General features: G+C 35.4%; 1 protein-coding gene across 4 annotated transcripts in view; it reads right to left on the bottom strand.

The window, feature by feature from the left end:
• Positions 1–20464, bottom strand: part of RASAL2 (RAS protein activator like 2) — a 366259-nt gene that overhangs the window by 253251 nt on the left and 92544 nt on the right. The window lies entirely within an intron of this gene.

The following is a 20464-nucleotide window of genomic DNA, read 5'->3' as shown; positions in this document are numbered from 1 at the left end:
AATGTTTTTTTAGATTTATTTCAACTAAGGGAAGCAAGCAGAGATGAAAAGGCAAAACTTGAGCTTCGTCAGTTTACGAATCGTCTGCGATCACTTTCTATCTTAAGACACACCTTTTCTATACTGAAATTCTATTCTATATATCCCACATGCTCTTTTGTAATTGAAGACATGACATATGCTACAATTAAAGAGTTCTGGAGTTCTGTTACTAGAATAAGAGTGTACATACCTCTTAAATCAACTCATAAAAAGCTTTAAAAATAGGATTAATTTCTATAAGCCAGAAGAAGACATCTTTCAAAAATACAAAATCCTTGTTTATACAAAGCTAAGTAATTAATAACAAAACATCCCCTTCCTATCTCCTATCACTGAAGCACATCTGCTTCCCGATGAAACACTTCCTGTGGCAAATACGACCTCCCTTCTAAGTAGCAGAACTCGAAGACACACCTGACACGTACACAACTGCTTCTCATTTACGAGACAAAGATATGTCTAGAAGGGCTAAATAAAGATTATTTCTAACAGACAAGTGTTGGAATCAGTAAGTTTTTAAAATAAGAAAATATTTTAAAATAAAAACAAAAATACAGATGATTCCTAAAGCCATTATTAAAGCCTTTTTTAAAAAATAAAAACTTCTGGTTTTCCTCTAACTTCTCTGATCACATCTTCTCGGTCTTCTTTGAGGCTCATTCTTTTCTATCTAGTCTCTAAATGCTGCAAGTTTTTCAAACTGTGTCCTTGGCACCCCCTCTCCACATTCTCACCATGCACATCATCATTCATAGTTACCACATCAGCTTACACCTCCAGTTCAGACTGGTCTCCTTTGAGCAACATACTCATATATTCGATTCGACATTCTGTAGCTACATGTGATTTTGACATTTTGTGGCTATCTCAAATTCAAAATGTATAAAACCTAACCCATGATCTTTCCTTTAAAATTTGGTCTCATTCAAGTGTTCCTTATCCTAATAAAAGGCACCACATCCATCCAGCTGTACAAGCCCCAAACCTTAGTCATCCCCCTCTCTTACTATTCAATATGCAACCCACAAGTCTTACTGATTTTCCCTCCTAAGTATTATTTAATCATCTACTTCTTGCCATTTCCCCTAAATCCACATACTATCATTTCTCACCTGGATTACAACAGCCTCCTGAATTCATCTACCTACATCTACTATGGCTGCCTGCAAACCATTATTCTTACCATACTCAGAATAATCTTTTCAAAATACAAATTTACTACATCCTGTTTAAAACCTTTCAATGGCTTCCTGCTACTCTTAGGAAAACAACACAAAAGAAAACAAAATTCCGTAACATAGCCTGGTCCCTACCTACCCCACCCCTTTAGCCCCCCTCTGAAAGACAAACTTGAATCCTTTCAGTCCTTCATACTAGCCACTCTCCCTCCTACTGCAGGGCTCTTGCTCACACTCCTCCCCTCACCACCTGCCTACTCATGCTTCAGGTTTCAGTTCGAGTGTTATTTCCTGAGGGAAGTCTTTCCTGACCTCCCCAACTAGGTTAAATCTTCCTTTTATAGGCCTTTACAGCCCTGTGCATCTCTTTATTACAGTATAGTTGTATTTGAACATTTCCCTGTGAGACTATTAATCAATCCTCCAGGCTTTTTTTTTTACCCACAAGACTAATCTCCACGTTTGTTTTTATTCTCCATAATGTCCCCACTGCTTGGAAAATGATGAACACTCAACAAATATTTGTTGAATTAATTAATAAAATCTGAGAAAGATCTAAAATAAAAGTACTAACTTCAGACTAGTAATGAGAGGGGTCAGTGATCACATATTTCAGTTTATCATTATCTCTGATACTCTGAGGATCACATAAAATACATATCATAAGGTGGAGACAAGATAGTCAAATACACTCCAGGGAGTTGTTTTTCCTGAATCAAGTGGTTATTTGTTTCTTCAAAGATATGGATAGAGAGGAGTATTAAATAAGGAAAATAAGAAAAGAATAATGTGAAATGGGAGGAGGGCAAGAAAGAGGCAAGAAATACTGCTCTAATTGTTAAGAAAATTTTTTTTTCCAGAAATGCCAACTTAGTTGATACAGAAACTATTATCTGGCTTTTCCACGTTTTCTTAAAAATTATTTTTAACCCACAACAAAGAAGATACAACTATGTACTGGGGAGCTTTGGGGAGAAAAAGGAAAAAAATAAAATCTTTATAAAAAATTATTTTTAACATTAGCATCACCATTTGGAAAAAATCTTACAAAAAAGTAAAGAGATAACTATAAGTTCTCAACAAGTTTCATATGCTCTTTAATGAATACATACTTGGAAAATGAACAATATTCTGATAACCTTAAGTAAATATCAGCATTGTACATCTGATAAATAACCAAGCAGCTTGTACTAAGGTAGACTTAGCTAAGCACCAAAACTGAGGGTGCCAGAGGAAGGAATTAGGAATATTTTGTTATTATAAGGTACTTGTACTACCTGTGAAGTGATATAGTGCTACACAGACCATGTTCTGGGCCATAAAAAACATGTTAACAAATTTAAAAGACTAGAAATCATACCAGGTATGCTCTCAGACCCCAGTGGAATTAAACTAGCAATCAGCAACAGAAAGATAGCTGGAAAATTCAAAAATATGCAGAGGTCTAACAACACAATTCTAAGCAACACATTGATCGAAGAAGAAATCTCAAGAAAAACTTTAAAATTTTGAACTAAATGCAAATGAAAATAAAACATCAAAATTTGTGAGATGCAACAAAAGAAGTACTTAGAGGGAAACTGAATGCATATATTAGTAAAAAAGAAAGGTCTAAAGTCAATAATCTAAGCTTATACCTAGGGTACCAGAAAAAGAATAGGAAATTAAATCCAAAGTGATTATGTCTAAATATAATTCTTAATGCAACAATGAGATTCAAACACTTCAAAATTATGATATTTAAAGATAGAAGTCTAAGTCAGACATAATGACAGTCAGCATGACTGAAGGAAAATGATAAAGATAAGGCAGTAGGTGAGGTAAGAGAAACTCTATCTCAAAGAGGTCAGTTCCAGGAAGAAAAGGTAACCTTGAGTCAGACCACTCCCAGCACTAGGGAGAGCTTCCACCAAGTTGTACTGTTCTGGCAAGAGCTGAAAAACCTGAAGTGTTTGGTCCCTGGAAATAATAAGACTGCCAGATTATCCCTCTTCATGGGGCTGAAATCCCTAAATCTCAAAGGGCCTTTAACAAGCAGTATTGAGGCTAATCAACTAAAAGCAAAGGATTCTCCTCATATTTTTGCGTTTGTGTTTTAAAGTACAGCCACATCGTTAGGCAAATAAGGAATTAGTGATGACAGCCATGTGCTCGGTAATTCTGTTGAGTTACAGTCTGGGTAATGGAAAGAAACCCAGGCTCCTCTTCATTAGACTCTTCCTCTATCCTCAGTGACCCAGTTACCTTCTGCGAGAAGAACAAAGGAACAGATACTGTGGATCAAAACAATGAAAATTCCATCAAAAATGAGGAGCCTGGGCTAGATGGTCACTTTCCAACTCTGACTTCATTTTATCATTTGGTTCTTATGAAAGATTTTTAAAAATCCCACACATTTCACAAAAGCCCCTACACATTTGCTGTCCTACATGAGAGTATTCCTCAGGCTTCTCTTTTACACAGGTCTGCATTATTATTATAATTCTCCTAGGAATTATGTTCAAAAATTTACCACATCACTATTAAGTGGTAGAGATTGCAACTGGTAGGAATATTATAAGATTATTTGTTGATACAGATATCAACATAGGGGCTGGTCCCGTGGCTCAGTGGTTAAGTTTGCATGCTCTGCTTCAGAGGCCCAGGGTTTCCAGTGTTTTGCCAGTTCGGATCCTGGGCACAGACCTAGCACCACTCATCAAGCCATGCTGAGGTGGCATCCCACATGCCACAACTAGAAGGACTCACAACTAAATTACACAAGTATGTACTGGGGGGCTTTGGGTAGAAGAAGGAAAAATAGAAATAAATAAATAAATAAAATTCAAGTGACCAAAAGTAGCATCACCAAAAAAAAAAAAGAAATTTTTTAAGTAGATAGCAACATAATTCCTACATTTAAATATCTCAATTTCACAATAGCTTTCAAAACTAAAATTACAGTGTTGTCAACATTTTTTTTTTCTGTCATCTAAAAATCAACCCTTTCACACATTTTTATTCTTGTTCTTTCATGGCATGTTTCATACTGAAACTCAAACTATGTCCCTCAAACCCTACAAGTGTGATGATGGGCCATCTCCTGTTAAAAGCAGCCATATGGACCATTGGTAAAGCTCAAGCACGTGAGTAATAATCTTAAATTTCTTCATTTCTCCTAGTCATTCTTTCCTTCACACTATTAGCAATCGTTATTGAAATGCAGTTCTTCATCTCCCCTGCTGAGATTATTTATTATACTGCTGCCTCTCATCCATTTCCTAGTACTAATTCTTACATGTGCTATTTGGCATGAGCATTTAGTAGGTCATAGTAGGTTCTCAAAAGACAGACAATCTGAAAATGCTATTTTTATATTTGTTCAGTTATTTATGCTTGTTACACTTCACTATATTATTTGTTGGATGAGTTCGTTTGTAATTTATTCATTCAACAAGTACTTATTAAATGCCTACTATCTTGTGATGGACTAACCTAGCTGAACATTTACTCTGCTGGTTTTTGGTGTCTTATATAATTTTACAGGGTAATTTTCACTTTAGACATACTTTTCCAAAGCATAGACTATCTCCACAGGTACTGGAATCCTAGAAATCTATAAGAAAGTACTTGAGAAACTATACACTGTACTTCTTCATTTTATATTTTATTGCGAATATTAAATGAGAAAGATTAAAATACTGCTCAGGTCAGAACATTCATTCAATTACTTCAACAGACATTTTTAAAGCATTGTATTCTCAGAGTTATGCAAAGGATTAGGCATAAATAACAACGTATTCTATATTCCCTAAATGACCTTATAGTTTAGTTAGGGGAAACAGACATGGACACTAATAACTGCTAAGATGGATTGGTTAGTCCAAAAATATAAGTACATACAAAATATAATGAGGACAAAATGGAAACCACAGTCTACTCTGCGAAATGAGATGAGAGAGAACATGAAGGAAGCTCTACAGAAAAAAGCAGTAGTCAGTGTTGCCAGGTTTTAAAAGATGAGGAGTTTTTCAGGCCAAGGGGATAGTGTTTGAGGGTAAAGCAAAGGGACTCCTAGCAAAGAGAACAGCACAGGCAAAGATATGAAGACATAAAAAAGCATGATGCATATCAGGTACCGACTATAGTCCAGAGTATGAGGAGAGAAGGAATGGATGACAACACTACTGTAGAGGTAGACCAAGGGAGAACTAATGAGTCTCTTGTTTGCTAAAGAATTTGGACTTCATCTTGTAAATAATGAGGAGCTATAATAAAGTTTAAATAAGCTAGCAATGTGATCATGTTTGCACGTTCATAGATAACTATTTCTGGCCATGGTTAGGAAGTTAGATTGGCAAGGGATATGGATCAATGAAGGGAGACCAGCTAGGATACCACTGGAAGTAAAACAATGAGAACACGCACTGAGACAGTAAAGTCAGTGATCATTGCTGGCTCCAACACCTACCAAAGACTTCAAGTATCAAACAACTAACCAGTGATGAGGAATTACCTGCCTGAGACAATAATCCAGAGGAGTGAGCCTGGCACTTAGGGGTCTTCTTACTTGGGGGCTTTTGTTACACAGAAGAGGTCCTAAGACACTGAGCTATGTCATTAACAGGCACAAGTGGCTAAAGAGATAAAAAGTCAAAGACAGGGCTGTAAATCAAGGTTACCAATCCCCCTCCCTTTAGACCACTTTGGACTCAGACTCCACAGAGTCACCCTAGGACTAAAGGTAAACCAGATTTGTAAGGAGCCTGGCTTTGAGTCTTTTAGTAGCTTATCAAAGATCTCAAGTCATGAAATTGGATTATGGTAATTTCAGTTTGTTAGAAAGAACCTCTAGTGTTTGACAGGGGATAAAAATCTTATTGAGAAAAATATAACATTATATTTCTAGAAATAAATTTTCAAATAGATCCACTATTCTTTATCAAAACTTTCAGGTTGAATGTGTTTGAGAATTCAGAAGATCTCATATTTTAGAAAGGTAATATGATGCATATACCATATACTGTTAAATCACCAGAACAGTGTGGGGCAGCACCCTGTTATCAACCTGAAGCAAAATGTACAAACATTCACACTAACGGGGATAAGACTAAATAGCTTTGTACCACTTCACAGCAGCTTTGCCCAATAAATGAGTGATGAAAAAACTTTTAGTTATCAGAAGTTTTTGGATTTTGGAACTGTAAATAAAGGATTGTAATGCTATATAATGCTCAGCACACAATCAAAAATATTGACACATATGAGAAAGCAAGAAATCATGAGCACAAACAAGTAAAACCAACATGCAACAAACACACAAAAATTAACAGAGACATTAACAGAGGATGTATTTGAATTAAAGGCCAAGTCTATATAGTTACATGGTTACAATATCCAGGGCAACAAAATTCAAGCCTGAAAATCTGGCAGAGACACTGCAAATTATAGAAGTGTCATAACAGATTAGAAAAAGAAGTAAATAAAAATTCTAGAACTCAGAAAAACGATTAGACACTGCTGAAGAAAGAATTAGGTCACAGGAAACTAACCAGAACAAAGCATGGAAAGAGACACAAAAATGTTAAAAATATAGGAGGTATTCAGGAGTAAAAATACAGGAGTAAAGAGACCTAGATGTTACAGGGAGAAAGTTTAACAGGTTAAATTGGAGTCCCAAAAGGAAAGAAGAAAGTAAGGCAAAAAGGTACTTTTTCAAAGGTAATGGCAGGATTCTCTATATTTGATGAAAGATATCAATCCACAGCTTCAAGAAGCCTGAAGAATTTCAAACAGAAATAAATAAAAAGAAATCCAGAAAATAGAGATGACGTAGGAAAGATAACTTTGAACTTTAAAATAAATAATAAACCCTCTTATTATTGCTTTCAGAGTGATTCACGAAGATATTCGCCTTCACTAAAGAAAAACAGGATGCAATAGAAAAACAGCAATTATGTTATAAAAAGAACTCCTGGGAATTCAAAATTGCTAAAACAAAACAAAAAGATAAAAACAAAGCCTCAAAGACCACTTGAAAAATAAAGTTAGGAAAAGGTCTTAGAAAGAACAACCTAACAACAGAGGCAGAAAAAAATGAGAAAAAAAGAGAGATCAATCTATAAGGTCTAACATTTGATTAATAAGAGTCCATGAAAAAATAGAAAAATAGATGGGAGGATGTTGTCATGTAAGAGAGACACAGAAAGAGAGGGAGAGAATTTTCCAGAACTGAAATACAAATCTTTAGAATAAAAGAGCCCATCAAGTGTTGAATGAAAAAGACCCAACCAGTGTACATGTTTCAGAATACTGGGAATAAAGAGATGAGTTTAAAACTTTAAAGGAGAATGGAATAAAAATGTCTCCCACAAAAGAATAAAAAAAATAAAACTTTGGATTTCTCAGGAATCACACTGAATACATCCAAGATACTAAAAGTGTTATCAGACCAGAATGACACGCAACGATTCAGAAATTTTGATCCCAATGCACCATTTCTTAGGAAGCTACTTGATGATATGCCTCAGCAAAATGAGAAGTAATTCAAGAAAGAGGAAGACATGAGATCCAGGATATAGGATACCTAATTCAGAAAAGCAGTTAAGGAAAGTCCCAAGATCAGGTCACAAAGCAGATCTAGAGAGCACCAACAGAGATAGGAGGTGGTGGACACAAAGCTCCAGGAGGAACACCTCCAGGAAAAGCAAAATGTGTGCGCAGGTGGGGGAATTTAATAAAAAGTATTTAGAAGCACTTGATACAATGGCACATTTGGGGAAAAAATTAGGCTATAAGAGAAATCAATGCAAGGAGAAAAACAATTAGAAATTTAAGGAAAAATAGAATAAGATGTACCTTATATATATAATATATATAAATATAATCAAAGTACAGTATGATCATGTTAAAAAAAAACTCTTTTCTTCTGAGTTTACTAAAAAATGTACTATAGCTATTTTGAGGATGTGCGGTATAAGACTCCTAATGTTTTATCATGGGAAGAAGCAAATGAATAATATCTAAAATTGAGAAATAGAAAATATTGTCATATTACTTATTGATGTGGAAGTAACCCAAACAAAACTATCTAAAAAGTTTAAAAATAGTTGCCCTGGAAGTGGAAAGCTGGAGGGAGCAGGGGACTATTGTTTTTCATTATAAGCCTTATAAGTTATTAACCATATGCATATATAAGTCTGATGAAACTTTTTTAGCAATGAAAGAATCATTTAAAATCCCATCACTCAATTAACATTTTAGGTTATTCCCCTCTGGTATTTATTTTTATGTATATATGTGTTAGGTATGTGTATATTTCTTTATATTTGAGATCATAATATTCTTCTTTTCATATAACACACTTCCAATCATCATTAAAATGCTTTGAGATCATTACTTTTATTGTCTGCATTATATTATATGAATGGATTACCACAATTTATTCAGCCAGTCCTTTACTGATGGACTTTTAGTTGTTTCAGGTTTTTCACTGGTTTGCTTTGTTTTTGCTTTTAGAAGAAACACTGTGACAAACAACTTTGCAACTTTGCAACTTTGGATCTATGCAAAATCTTTACTTTTCAGGGGTAGATCCTTAGAAACAGAATTAATGGTTCAAGGAGTAAAAAAAAAAGTTTAAGGCTTTCACCAAAGAGTAATGACTGGGATGGGATCTTAAACTGAAAAAGAAGATAATGGCTGAACTGCAAAGAATGCAAAGAATGGCTTTGTAGCCAGACAGGGTTCTATGCTCAGTATTAGCTTCATTCCTTATTATCTGTTTGATTTTGCTTAGGCTTGTCACTGAACCCATTTCCCCATCTGCAAAACGGAAATAATACTTTTCTCAGAGAATTTTTGTGGACATTGATTGAAACAACATATCAAGTGTGAAGTGTCATCCACACTGTCAATAACTCTTACCTGAGAGTTTGACCAAGTAAAAAGGGGAAGGTTTACTATTGAGAAGAGAACACACTGGTGCAGCAAGATGCGGTAGGGGATGAAAAGGTGAAGGGAATACCAGAAGCAAAGTAGAGTTTAGCCATTTGTTCTCTAAAATGGAATCTTTACATAAGAACAAAACAGAATGCTACTCCTCTTTCCTCTCTAGCTTTCTTCACTCCTATCTTTCCTGAAAATTTTGTCTGAAGTTGGCTTGTTTGGGTTTATGGGAGTATGGAGAGGACAGAGTAGAGAGAGCAAGAGAAATACATTAAGGAAAACTATATAAAGTGAAGGGCAAAAGACTAGAGCTAAGAAACAAGGCTGGAAAGGAACAGTCAGAAAAATAAGAAAATGAGGACAGTAATGTCAAGGAATCTGGGGGAAGAAAGATTTCAAGGAGAGGATACTCAACAATAATGAAGTCAATAATGTTAAGGATTTAGAAGTTGCTATTAGATTTAGCAAGTAGGAGATCTGTAATTTCTGGAAAATGTTATATATGGATGTTGAGTTCAAAAAGGCTAAGAAACAAGTCTTACTTCAAGTCTAAAGTGATCTAATAGGAAGTAGAGGTGTCAGTGTAGAGTCCTTTATATAACAAAGTTAGTGACGCTGAAAAGAAAACTTGGCCTGACTCATGACTCTGTTTTTGGCCTTCAATTAAGGCATTCTGGAAAGAAGTCACTTTACAAAAAATTCTCTAAAATCTGGTATGGCCTGTTAATTGACATAAACATCTATTTTTCCATAAACATGAACAAACTTTTGATAGTATCTAAATGTCAGAAAAGATACTAAATAACTGGCTTTACTAATTGCTTGACTACATATTTTCAACTAATAATTCTAATATTTTTCCTTTTTTATCATAGATATATGGTAGGCCCTAATTATCGTCAAGGAATGAATTTGGAAGTCTTTATATATTCCTCCAATTATGAAATACCACTCTGAAATTAAATTCCATTTGCTGGAAGAAAGTACATGATAAACTGTAACTGAAATTAAAATGGTAAATGATTAATCTCTAAGTTTATAAGCATTTTATCTACTAATTGAAAAAAGCCATGAAACAATTTCATAAATTGCTTTTATTCTTTCGGTATGGGTTTACTCAAATCTTAAAGTCAAAATGTCTCAGAATTCAGTGTTCTGCTTTCGAACCTGTGGAAAACTCCAATATTTGGCTTAAGAATCATTTCTTTCTTTCAATTCTTTACCTCCATCAAGAACAGCAAGTAGCTTTCTGTGGGGGATCAATTTAAAAACGCAAAATCTTCCTATTTGTATCACCCCCTAGGAGGGCACTGAGTCTTGTATATGCTCGAGGAACAGAGTGCAATCATCAGAGGTGCATGAGACACTGTTAGTAGAAGGCTACCTTTGCTTAGTGGAGGGTCAGCCTCCTGGTGGTTGAGACTAGAATTTTTGCCACCAAAAAGTCACGCCAAGTGTGCATACAGAACTTGTAGACCCTCACATATTCAATGTTGCGTGTAGCTGTAGCTCCTTCACTCTCACTACTGTAAAACATTCCACTGTATGAATCTGCCACCACTTATTCAACAAACCTGCCAATAATGGACATTTGACTTATCTCCAGGTTTTTGCTATTATGAACAACGTTCCCAGGAATTTTCTTATACATGTGTCTTGGTACACATACTCAAGAATTTCTCTAAGGTAAATATGTAGAAGTGGAATTGCTGGGTCATAGGCTATGAGCATGTTTAACTTTAGTAGGTAAAGCCAAAGTATTTTTCAAAGTGCTTGTATCAATTTACAGTCCTGTGAAACATAAATAAGAATTTCTAGGACCACACGTGACAGTCTAGTGGTTAAAGTTCCACGTTCTCCACCTCAGCGGCCCAGATTCATTTCCTGGTCATGGAACCACACCACCCATCTGTCAGTTGCCATGCTGTGGTGGCAGCTCACATAGAACTAGAAGGCCTTACAACTATGATACACAACCATGCACTGGGGCTTTGGGGAGAAGGGGAAAAAAAAGAATTCCTCTTGTTCTGCATCTCCTTCGGCACTGTCGACCTTTCTAAAGGTTTACTGATCTGATGGTGTGTGATGGTGTTTCCCTGTATTTTAACTTGCATTTTCCTGATTACTGATGAAATCGACTATCTTTGGATGTAGGCACTAGTAATCTGTGTTTCCTCTTTTGTTAGGTGCCACTTAAAAGTCATCCACTCATTTTCTATTGGGTGGTTTGTCTTTCTCTCTCTAACACATACGAATTGTTCATTTTAGACGTTAATCCTTTGTTTTATACACTGCAAATATCTTTTCTCACTTTGTGGATTGACTTTTCCCTCCCTTTATAGTGTTACAGTTATTTTTTTTAACATATTTTTAGTGAAGGTGAATGGCCCCCAAATTTGCAAAGCAATAGATTTTTAAGCAAAAATGATACCACTGGCAACTATTTACTCACTTTTTTTTTTTTTTTAAAGATTTTATTTTTTCCTTTTTCTCCCCAAAGCCTTCCGGTACATAGTTGTGCATTCTTCGTTGTGGGTTCTTCTAGTTGTGGCATGTGGGACGCTGCCTCAGCGTGGTCTGATGAGCAGTGCCATGTCCGCGCCCAGGATTCGAACTAACGAAACACTGGGCAGCCTGCAGCAGAGCGCGTGAACTTAACCACTCGGCCACGGGGCCAGCCCCTTTACTCACTTTTTTAAACCAATGAGAACAAGCACCACAAAGAGAGATAAAACTTTTTCAGAATTAAAGATTCTAATTTATTTCTTAAATTAAAAGTCTATAACATTCTACATTCTTTTCTCGTTTTTTTTATTTGATATGGTTATACCGATATCCTCAAATATTCATGAGATCCAGAATTCTATTAAGTCTTTGGCCTTGGGGTAGTGGATTTGTCTCTTTAATATGTTATAGAATCCTAAGATTTATATAAGTCCCTTGAATAGTATGGAAAATATATATGAATAGTATGAAACAATATATATATATACATATATGAATAGTATGAATTGAGGGGAAACTGTCAGTAACCTTTATGCTTTATAATCACAGTAAACAGCCTTGGGACAATGGACCTAATGTATTTAATTCATAGTCCACCATAGTTAGCTTATTTTTTTCCTGGATATATAAGTGTCATACTTTCAAGAGTTCTATCTAGAAAATAATGTGTAGTTTGAAGAGTAATTTTGTTTAGTCCTGATGTCACAAAAAGTGATTCATCTTCCGCAACCATTTTTTGAGAGGAAAAACAGCAAGTGTATTAAAGGATAATAATATCTACCATTAACTGAATACTTACCATATAGTGAACATCTTATATAGTTTTTTTTTTTGATGAGGAAGATTGGTCCTGAGCTAATATCTGTGCCAGTCTTCCTCTACTTTATATGTGGGACATGGCTACAGCATGGCTTGATGGTGGTGTGTAGGTCCAGGCCCAGGATCTGAACCTGTAAACCCCAGGCCGCTGAAGTGGAGCAAGCGGACTTAACTACTACGCCACAGGGTCAGCCCCTTAATTATCATTTTTAATTCTTACAGCACTCTATGAGGTAGGCATTATTCCCATTTTATAGATGAATAAAACGAGGTTCATTCCCAAAGTCACACAATAAGTACTGAAGCAACAGTTACTAAGTGCTAGAGCAATATTTACCAAGAGGAAGAATGATACTTCAAACACAAGCCTAGTAATTCTTTTTTATTTAAAGACTGGCACCTGAGCTAACAACTGTGGCCAGTCTTGTTTATCTTCTTCTTCCTCTTCTTCCCAAAGGCCCCCAGTACACAGCTGTATATTCTAGTTGTAGGTCTCTGGCTCTGCTATGTGGGATGCGGCCTCAGCGTGGCCTGATGAGCGGTGCCATGTCTGCACCCACGATCCGAACCGGCCAAACCCCAGGCCACCGAAGCAGAGCGTCCGCACTTAACCACTTGGCCACGGGGCCGGCCCCAAATCTAGTAACTCTTAACCTTAGTGCTAAGCCACATTGCACGTTAGTGAAAAGATCACTTACAATTAGCTGTTCAAACGCAGTTAAATAAATAAATAAATATTTAATAAACTTTTACTATGGGGAAAGTAGTATACTGACTGCTGACAAATTAGAAGTGGTCTGGATTGTAGGATAGAATATAAGCTTTAAAATAAGAAAAAGATGAGATCTAGTTGGTCCTACCCATAACTATCTAATTGACTTCCCTTAAGCAAGTCACTTAATCTCTCTTAGCCTTACTTTACCCAAATAAAAAAGGGGCTTTGATGGAACTGCATTGTGTATGTTTATCTGTGCTGAATGAAATGGGAGCAGGGATGAAGTTAGGTTTTAAAGTACATGAGTAAAGCTAAAATTGGGTATAGACAAAATTACTCTTGAAAATTCTTAAATCGTTCAAACTACAGTATTAGAGGTACCATCTCCTAAGTTCCCTACACAGCTAATTTTTTTATCATTTGAACATGACAGGTTGAGCAGCAGAAAAATAGTCGGCAAACATTTGGTGGGCGGGCTGAGCCAAAAATACCTACATTTAAACCTTAAAATCATTCTTTGTGTAAAGTACTTAAATTTAAGTAACATGTATGTATAAGGTAATGTAAGTTTTGTTAAGTTACAAGGAAACAAAGAGTAGATCCCTCTCAAAGGGGACATTTAAATGTATACAGAGAGTGATGTATCAACTACCTGTGCTAGCAGCTGAGAGAGAGAGAGAGAAGAAAAATTTTAAAGAAATAAAGAAAGGTTAAGGAATTTCCAAATAGAATTAAGTTCTATGAAGCATAATGTCACAAATTGGTTTTTCAGGACAGTGGACAGAGAACTCATAAAATTATAAACAAAAGTAATTTATTTTACTGTTATAAGGTTTTTCTAACAAACTTCTAATTATAAAAAAAGGACACAAAGGAGGGTTTGTAGCATTTATTGTGCCCTTTAACATTTGCTTAATAACGTGACCTGTGCTTATCCTATTTAATATATTTAAAAAGCACTACACAGCTGGGTTAAAATACAGCAGAGGATTATCAGTCAATGTTTGTGAAGAAGAATCAATAAAGGTAACTGCCACATGAATCCACAGTGATTTATGTCACGGAAGAATAATTTGAAATTGTTGGGATGGATTCTGTCAAATGTGATACAGATTTAAATATATTTTCTCTTTGGTTCCTGTGTAGCTACAGAAATTTGATCCTACTAAGGGCCTTTATGCCTTTAAAAAAATAATTTCCCTGATTTTCAAGTTGTGACTCAGTCTGGCTGTGTCTATCTGCCTTCTGCCAGGGCTCAGCTTCTCTGTGGGAACTGGAAACGTGTGCATACCCAAGAAGTGATGCAAGAACTGAATTTTCCCCAAAGGCAGTGCCAGCATCCTAGGACTTCCGACTTCTGTACTTCTTCCGTCTCTTAAACCATCTCTTGGAGATGGAATACAAAGGAAATAGTTGTGCAGCTTCAGGAGGGGAAGTACTGAAAATTATACATTCATTTGCCTACTTAGTTACACACTAAAGGCAGGAGATTGCACATCTCTAAATTCCTTAGCATCATCTTCTGTAGATTCATTTCTAGCTTTGGAAGCTAAATTTGTCCTTTATTGATGGATTGCTTAAGCTAAGTCAATATAATCTATCAATCTATCTATCCATCTATTTATTATTTCAAGAAAATATTAAATCCACTTCAATACACAAGTGTCCTCTATAAGAGCTGTCCTAAACATGTTCCCAAACTGACTCAGAAGAAACATAAAAATTTGAAAAGCTGGGGGCCGGCCCCCTAGCCAAGTGGTTAAGTTCACACGCTCCGCTTTAGTGGCCCAGGGTTTCACTGGTTTGGATCCTGGGTGTGGACATGGCACCGCTCACCGAGCCATGCTGAGGCAGCATCCCACACGCCACAACTAGAAGGACCCACAACTAAAAATATACAACTATGTACCAGGGGGCTTTGGGGAGAAAAAGGAAAAATACAATCTTTTAAAAAAAATTTGAAAAGCATCTTATACACACTTTTAATTTTATAGTAATTTATACATATTTTTTAAATTTCTTCTTCATTCTTCTACTGCACTTTCTATGTAATGCATTTTACTTTATGTTTTGGTTAGTTTTATGTATTTCTGACTTCTTTACAAGACTTCAATCTCCTCATGTTCAAGCTCCTTTGTATTCTCCAAGGTGCCTAGCAGAGTACTCACAGGCTGTCATCAAATATGCATCGCAATAAATCAAAGGAATATGATAGGATATCAGATATTTACAGTTGGAGGGGCATGGAGAAGAAAAAAGATATAAGTATAGCACAAAGTATCCTTAAAACTCTTGGGGCACTGGTTTTCAACCCCTTTCCCCATCCTAATACCCTCCTCCCCTGCCAAAAATTATTACACCAGTGTTGCTAACAAGTTAGCTTAAGTGGTTTGCATTTGTTTTGTGTTCGTGTATTTTTTTCTCCCAATCTGTGTTATACAGTTATGAAATGTGTGCATGTGTTCATCTGTCTTTCTATCAAGGGTTATTTTTATAAGGATTTGATTCACATTAACTTTTGAGATCAAGAAACTGTCTTCTTTCCACAAAATGATGTTTTCCTTCATCTAGTATGTGTTGATATTTAGAGCCTCAGGATTTTGCTGCAATTGACTTATTCATATCTATTTCATTCATTAAACAGATTTTTACTTATTGTCTGCTATGTGCCACAAACCTTCCGAGGTCCCCAGGTCTTAAGGACTATTTTTACATTTTCTTTAGATGAAATATAAATGAATTAATATAATGGTAAAATGGAGGCCCTTTTGGAGTGCAGTGAGAGCACAGATGATGGATTACCCAAGTCATCTTGGGGAAGTCAAGGAAAGCTTTGCAGAGAAGGTAATATTTCAACTGAGATTAGGCAGAAATTTGTACGTACTGAAGGCTAAGATGTAAACAGTAGAAAAAGAAATTTTATTTCAAATAATTTCTATTGAAATCAATTCTACTCAAAGCTTGGTTCTCAGACCCCTGGTGGTCCACAAAGTGTCTGTTATGAGGCTGCATCAAGATGAATACAAAAATAGAAAAGAAGTACTTAGAAACCTATACAGAAATTTGATAGAGTAATTTTATGTCTGTTGAATCTAATAATTTTTAAAATACAGCTTGTTCTAATTTCATTTCTCTAGTTACTCATTTTTATTGTATTTTGCTAAAGTATTGGTTCACAACAGAGCAAAAAATTTTAAAAACACATACAAGATAGTTTATTATTAAATGCATCTAATTCTGACTATAACTTTCTAGTTGTTCCCTATTTTAAGCTTCTTTTTGGATCTAGAGGGAACTGTAAGAGGCTTATCCCCTATTTTCAGGAAGATCCTCATATATAAATTAAGAGTATGATCCATTTTAATTAAGGATCATGCTAACAATTCAGCTATGCTGACCGAACTCCTCAAGCATCTCAGTGGAGCAAGGAGCAGCAGCTGGTTCACATTCTTTGGCACATGTTATCAAAAGTAGAAGCAACTAGATGGTGATAGAATACTGTTCTATTTCAATTTTCCAATACTTGAAGCCATTAATCCTTAGGACTCTTGTGAGGCAGGCTTTGCACCTCTTTGGAATCATCTTTATTTAAAGCACACAAGTGCATATAGAAATAAGACATGTTTGATTCAGATATTAAATTCAAATAAGGACAGGTCATCACTATCTAAAAATTTCCAATCTAAAATGGAAAACTCACTGAATGCTTATTCCTGCTTTAAATAGAGGTTTTTCCACCCAGACCATGAAACCAAAACAAAGTTTAATATGAACAGGATCATGTACCAAAGGCACATAAACTCAGAAATAAAACCTCAAGTCAGAATCTTTCAACAAAATCAGTAGATCATATACTCTTTGTTCTTTACTTTGCAAAACAGTTCACTCTAGCTGACAATGGATTCTCTCCGTCACTCTTATTGGTAGCTCTTTCTTTTTAGATTTCAATGAATCCGGACATCAACTTAACTTACAAAATATCAAATGGCTTGGTAGGATACAAATACATAAAGTAGAATTTAATGACCATATTTAGGTAATCTCAAAAATGTGAAACCACACAATATTTAAGATACTACTATGTAGGGCTTCATACATTGTTACCTCTTTTCCTCTAATTACTCAAAATATCCTTTTGGTTTTACAAAATTCTGGATGTTTATAAGTACCTTCCATTTTTTTGGTGCCTATTTTTGAGATATTAGAAAATACAGACATGCACATAGGAAAGCCAAGTAGTCTACAGTGAAATGAAAAAGAAAACAAACATAGGTTAGACTCACTTCTTTGCTATCCCCCAAGGAAGAGGAAATACAGTCTCTAGCAAGGTTTCTCAAATTTATTTCAGACCTGCTAACTGCTTATGTGTGTTTGATGGGGTGTGTTGGGGGAGAACTGTCCTGTGAACTGAAGGATGTTTAGCAGCATCCCTGGCCTCTATCCAATAGACACCAGAGGTACACCCTCACTCCCTAGTCATGACAATCAAAAATGTTTCCAGACACTGCCCCCAGTTGAAACCACTGATCGACAGTACAGAATAATAGTTCCAAACTTTTTTTCCCAATGCATACCACCAGTAAAATATTTTGAGCATGCATCTCTAAGTATATCTATTTATAAATTACTACTATAATTTATACTACTGTACTAATGCTACATACATCGTATGTATGAACTACATACATGAACTACTGTACTAATGTTACATACACTGTAAAACACAAATATAAATTTAAACACAATGAGATAAAAATATATCAATAGAAGTGTTAATACTTTTATAACCTGAACCCTAGGGGATTATCTTGTGTACCCCCTGGGATGTACACACCACACTTTTGAGACAACTGGTATGGATTATATTCACAGAAGATTTGTTTCTTTTATTGGCTCAGCTACTGACTTACAGTGAGACTTTGAGACTACTGGGTTATGACATCTTCATGCCATTTTTAAACTGAATATAGCTCTAATATACAGTGTAACGGAGATATCATGACCTTTGTTGAAAAGCGAAAGTATTCTAAAGCTTCCAAGAAAATGTATTAATTAATTAATTCTTGATATTATTAAGAAGTATGACCCCAAGACCAATGACTTAGAATGAATTTTCAGGTTAACTATGGTCTTTCCTTCTCCTATATCTGGTATTTGTATATATTCTTAGTTCAAAAAGATGAAGGATAGATGTCAGTATTCCTACCAGTTCCCACAAAGCTCCACAACCATTATTTTCAAACTGACTCCACTACTGGACCAGGAATTAGTTGTTACATCCTCACATGACAATCAATTTTTATTAAAAATATTTGGAGTATATAGACCAGGGAATATAAGAACTATAATAAGTATGGCTATTGCTGAAAGTCCCTTATTTATGCCATAATGATGCAGCCATGTAACAGTGGTTTTGGAGAATATTATGAATCCTTCTCTTATAGTAACTCATAGCTGATAATGACGCAGTTGACATCTGTGCAATTACTCCAGATTTTACAAAGGTAACATAAATCAACATTTGAAATGAACAACAATAATTGCTATGGTTACTTGCCTTTATCTTGGATGCTTCTAACTACCATACGGGTTTTTATTTTATAATTGGTGCCAGTGAAAGTGTCTCCATATTAAGTAAACTTAGTGGTCCTATCTATGAATTACTGAATTAAAACAAAAGAAATATCTGAGAAATAGCACTCAGTAATTTTTAGGGTGGTATACAATTGAAAAATTAGGCACTTTTAGTGACTCCTGTAATTCTTTACCTTAGAACAATGCTATTTAGTTCACATTTAGGCTAATACGCAAATATTTGTAAATACTGAGTATAATTTACCTTTTAAATAGTAATACTCCATAAATGTTGGCTGAATTAAACACAGAATCAGAATACAAGTTTAAGGATTTTACTATTTCAAGGTTTTATTTAAACATTCTTCGTGATAGGAAATATTTTAAATAATCTGTTAAGTAAAATTACTTTAGTGGTAGATTTCTGGATACATAATTAATATTGTGCTAAAAATTAAACTGTAGTCATCCATTTCCTGCCACGACCAAGTAACTAATATTGAACTTTCTCTCTTGCTGTAAACAACTAGAAAACCAGACAAAATAGACAAAGCAATTTTTTTCAGATATTAGAAAACAGGAAGCACAGGATGTGTCCCTGAAAGAAGGAAAAGATATCAGATAAACCTTATGATAATCCTGGATTTAAAGCTGGTGACATTTTCTGGGAGAGGGAACACACGCAGACCGCAATGGTCTCACTGAATTTGAGGAGACAGAAAGGGAAGCTCAGGGAGACTGAGGCTGATGGAGTTTGCAGGGTAACACACCAGACAAAAGAAAATTACACAGAGCAAGAGATCCAGAAATCTGCAGGAGGAGCCCTTTGAGTTATTGGTTGCATAATTAAGCTGCATGATTGCTGGCAAAGAAAACTGCTAGGGAGCTATAAGCTAGAAAATCCTCACAACTCACTCAGGACTGGAAGACATTTGAGATCCCTCAAGTCAAAAGAGAAGAAACCTTCTTTAATACCCAAAGCATTTGTAGATATCCCCAAAAGGTTACACAATTGGTAGTTGGACTAAATTAGTCCAAGAAAAAAGGCTACTTTAGAGTCATCCTGACACAACTTTAAATCAAGCCTCGAAACTAACAAGCTGATTCTCAAGAAACATAAACTCAATCATAACTAAAGGAAGACAGACAACAAAAAGCCAAAAATCAACAGGGTAAAACTCACAATGTCCAAAATCCAATAAGAAATTACTACCAATCTTAAGAAGTAGGAAAATGTGAAATATAACCAGTAGGAAAATTAGTCAGTAGGTACGATACCAGAAATGAAAGAGATAATGAACTTAACAAAGACACATGAAGACAGCAATTCAAAATATACCAACTGAAAAACAGAAGGCGCTTGAAAATAATGACCAGTGGTCTGTGGGGCCACATTAAGCAATTCCTAAAGGAGAGGATAAAAACAGAGGGGACAGAAATAAAGCTGAAGAAATAAGGCTGAAATTTTTTTAATTTGAACTAAAAATCCATAAAACCAACAAATCTCAAGCAGGATAAAGCCAAGGAAACAACATCAAGACACATAATTATTAAATTACTGAAAATGAGTTTTGAAGAGAAAAATAATAAAGTCAGCCAGAGGGTTGAGGAACAGAGCACGAAGAGGAACAAATATGAGAAAGACTGTTGATTCCTCATCAGAAAGAATCAAGCTTCAGGGTGGGCCTGGTGGTGTAGTTATTCA

The sequence above is a fragment of the Equus przewalskii genome, chromosome 23 (genome assembly GCF_037783145.1).
Source record: "Equus przewalskii isolate Varuska chromosome 23, EquPr2, whole genome shotgun sequence".
NCBI lineage: Eukaryota > Metazoa > Chordata > Mammalia > Perissodactyla > Equidae > Equus > Equus przewalskii.
This window is presented reverse-complemented; position numbering and strand designations above follow the sequence as displayed.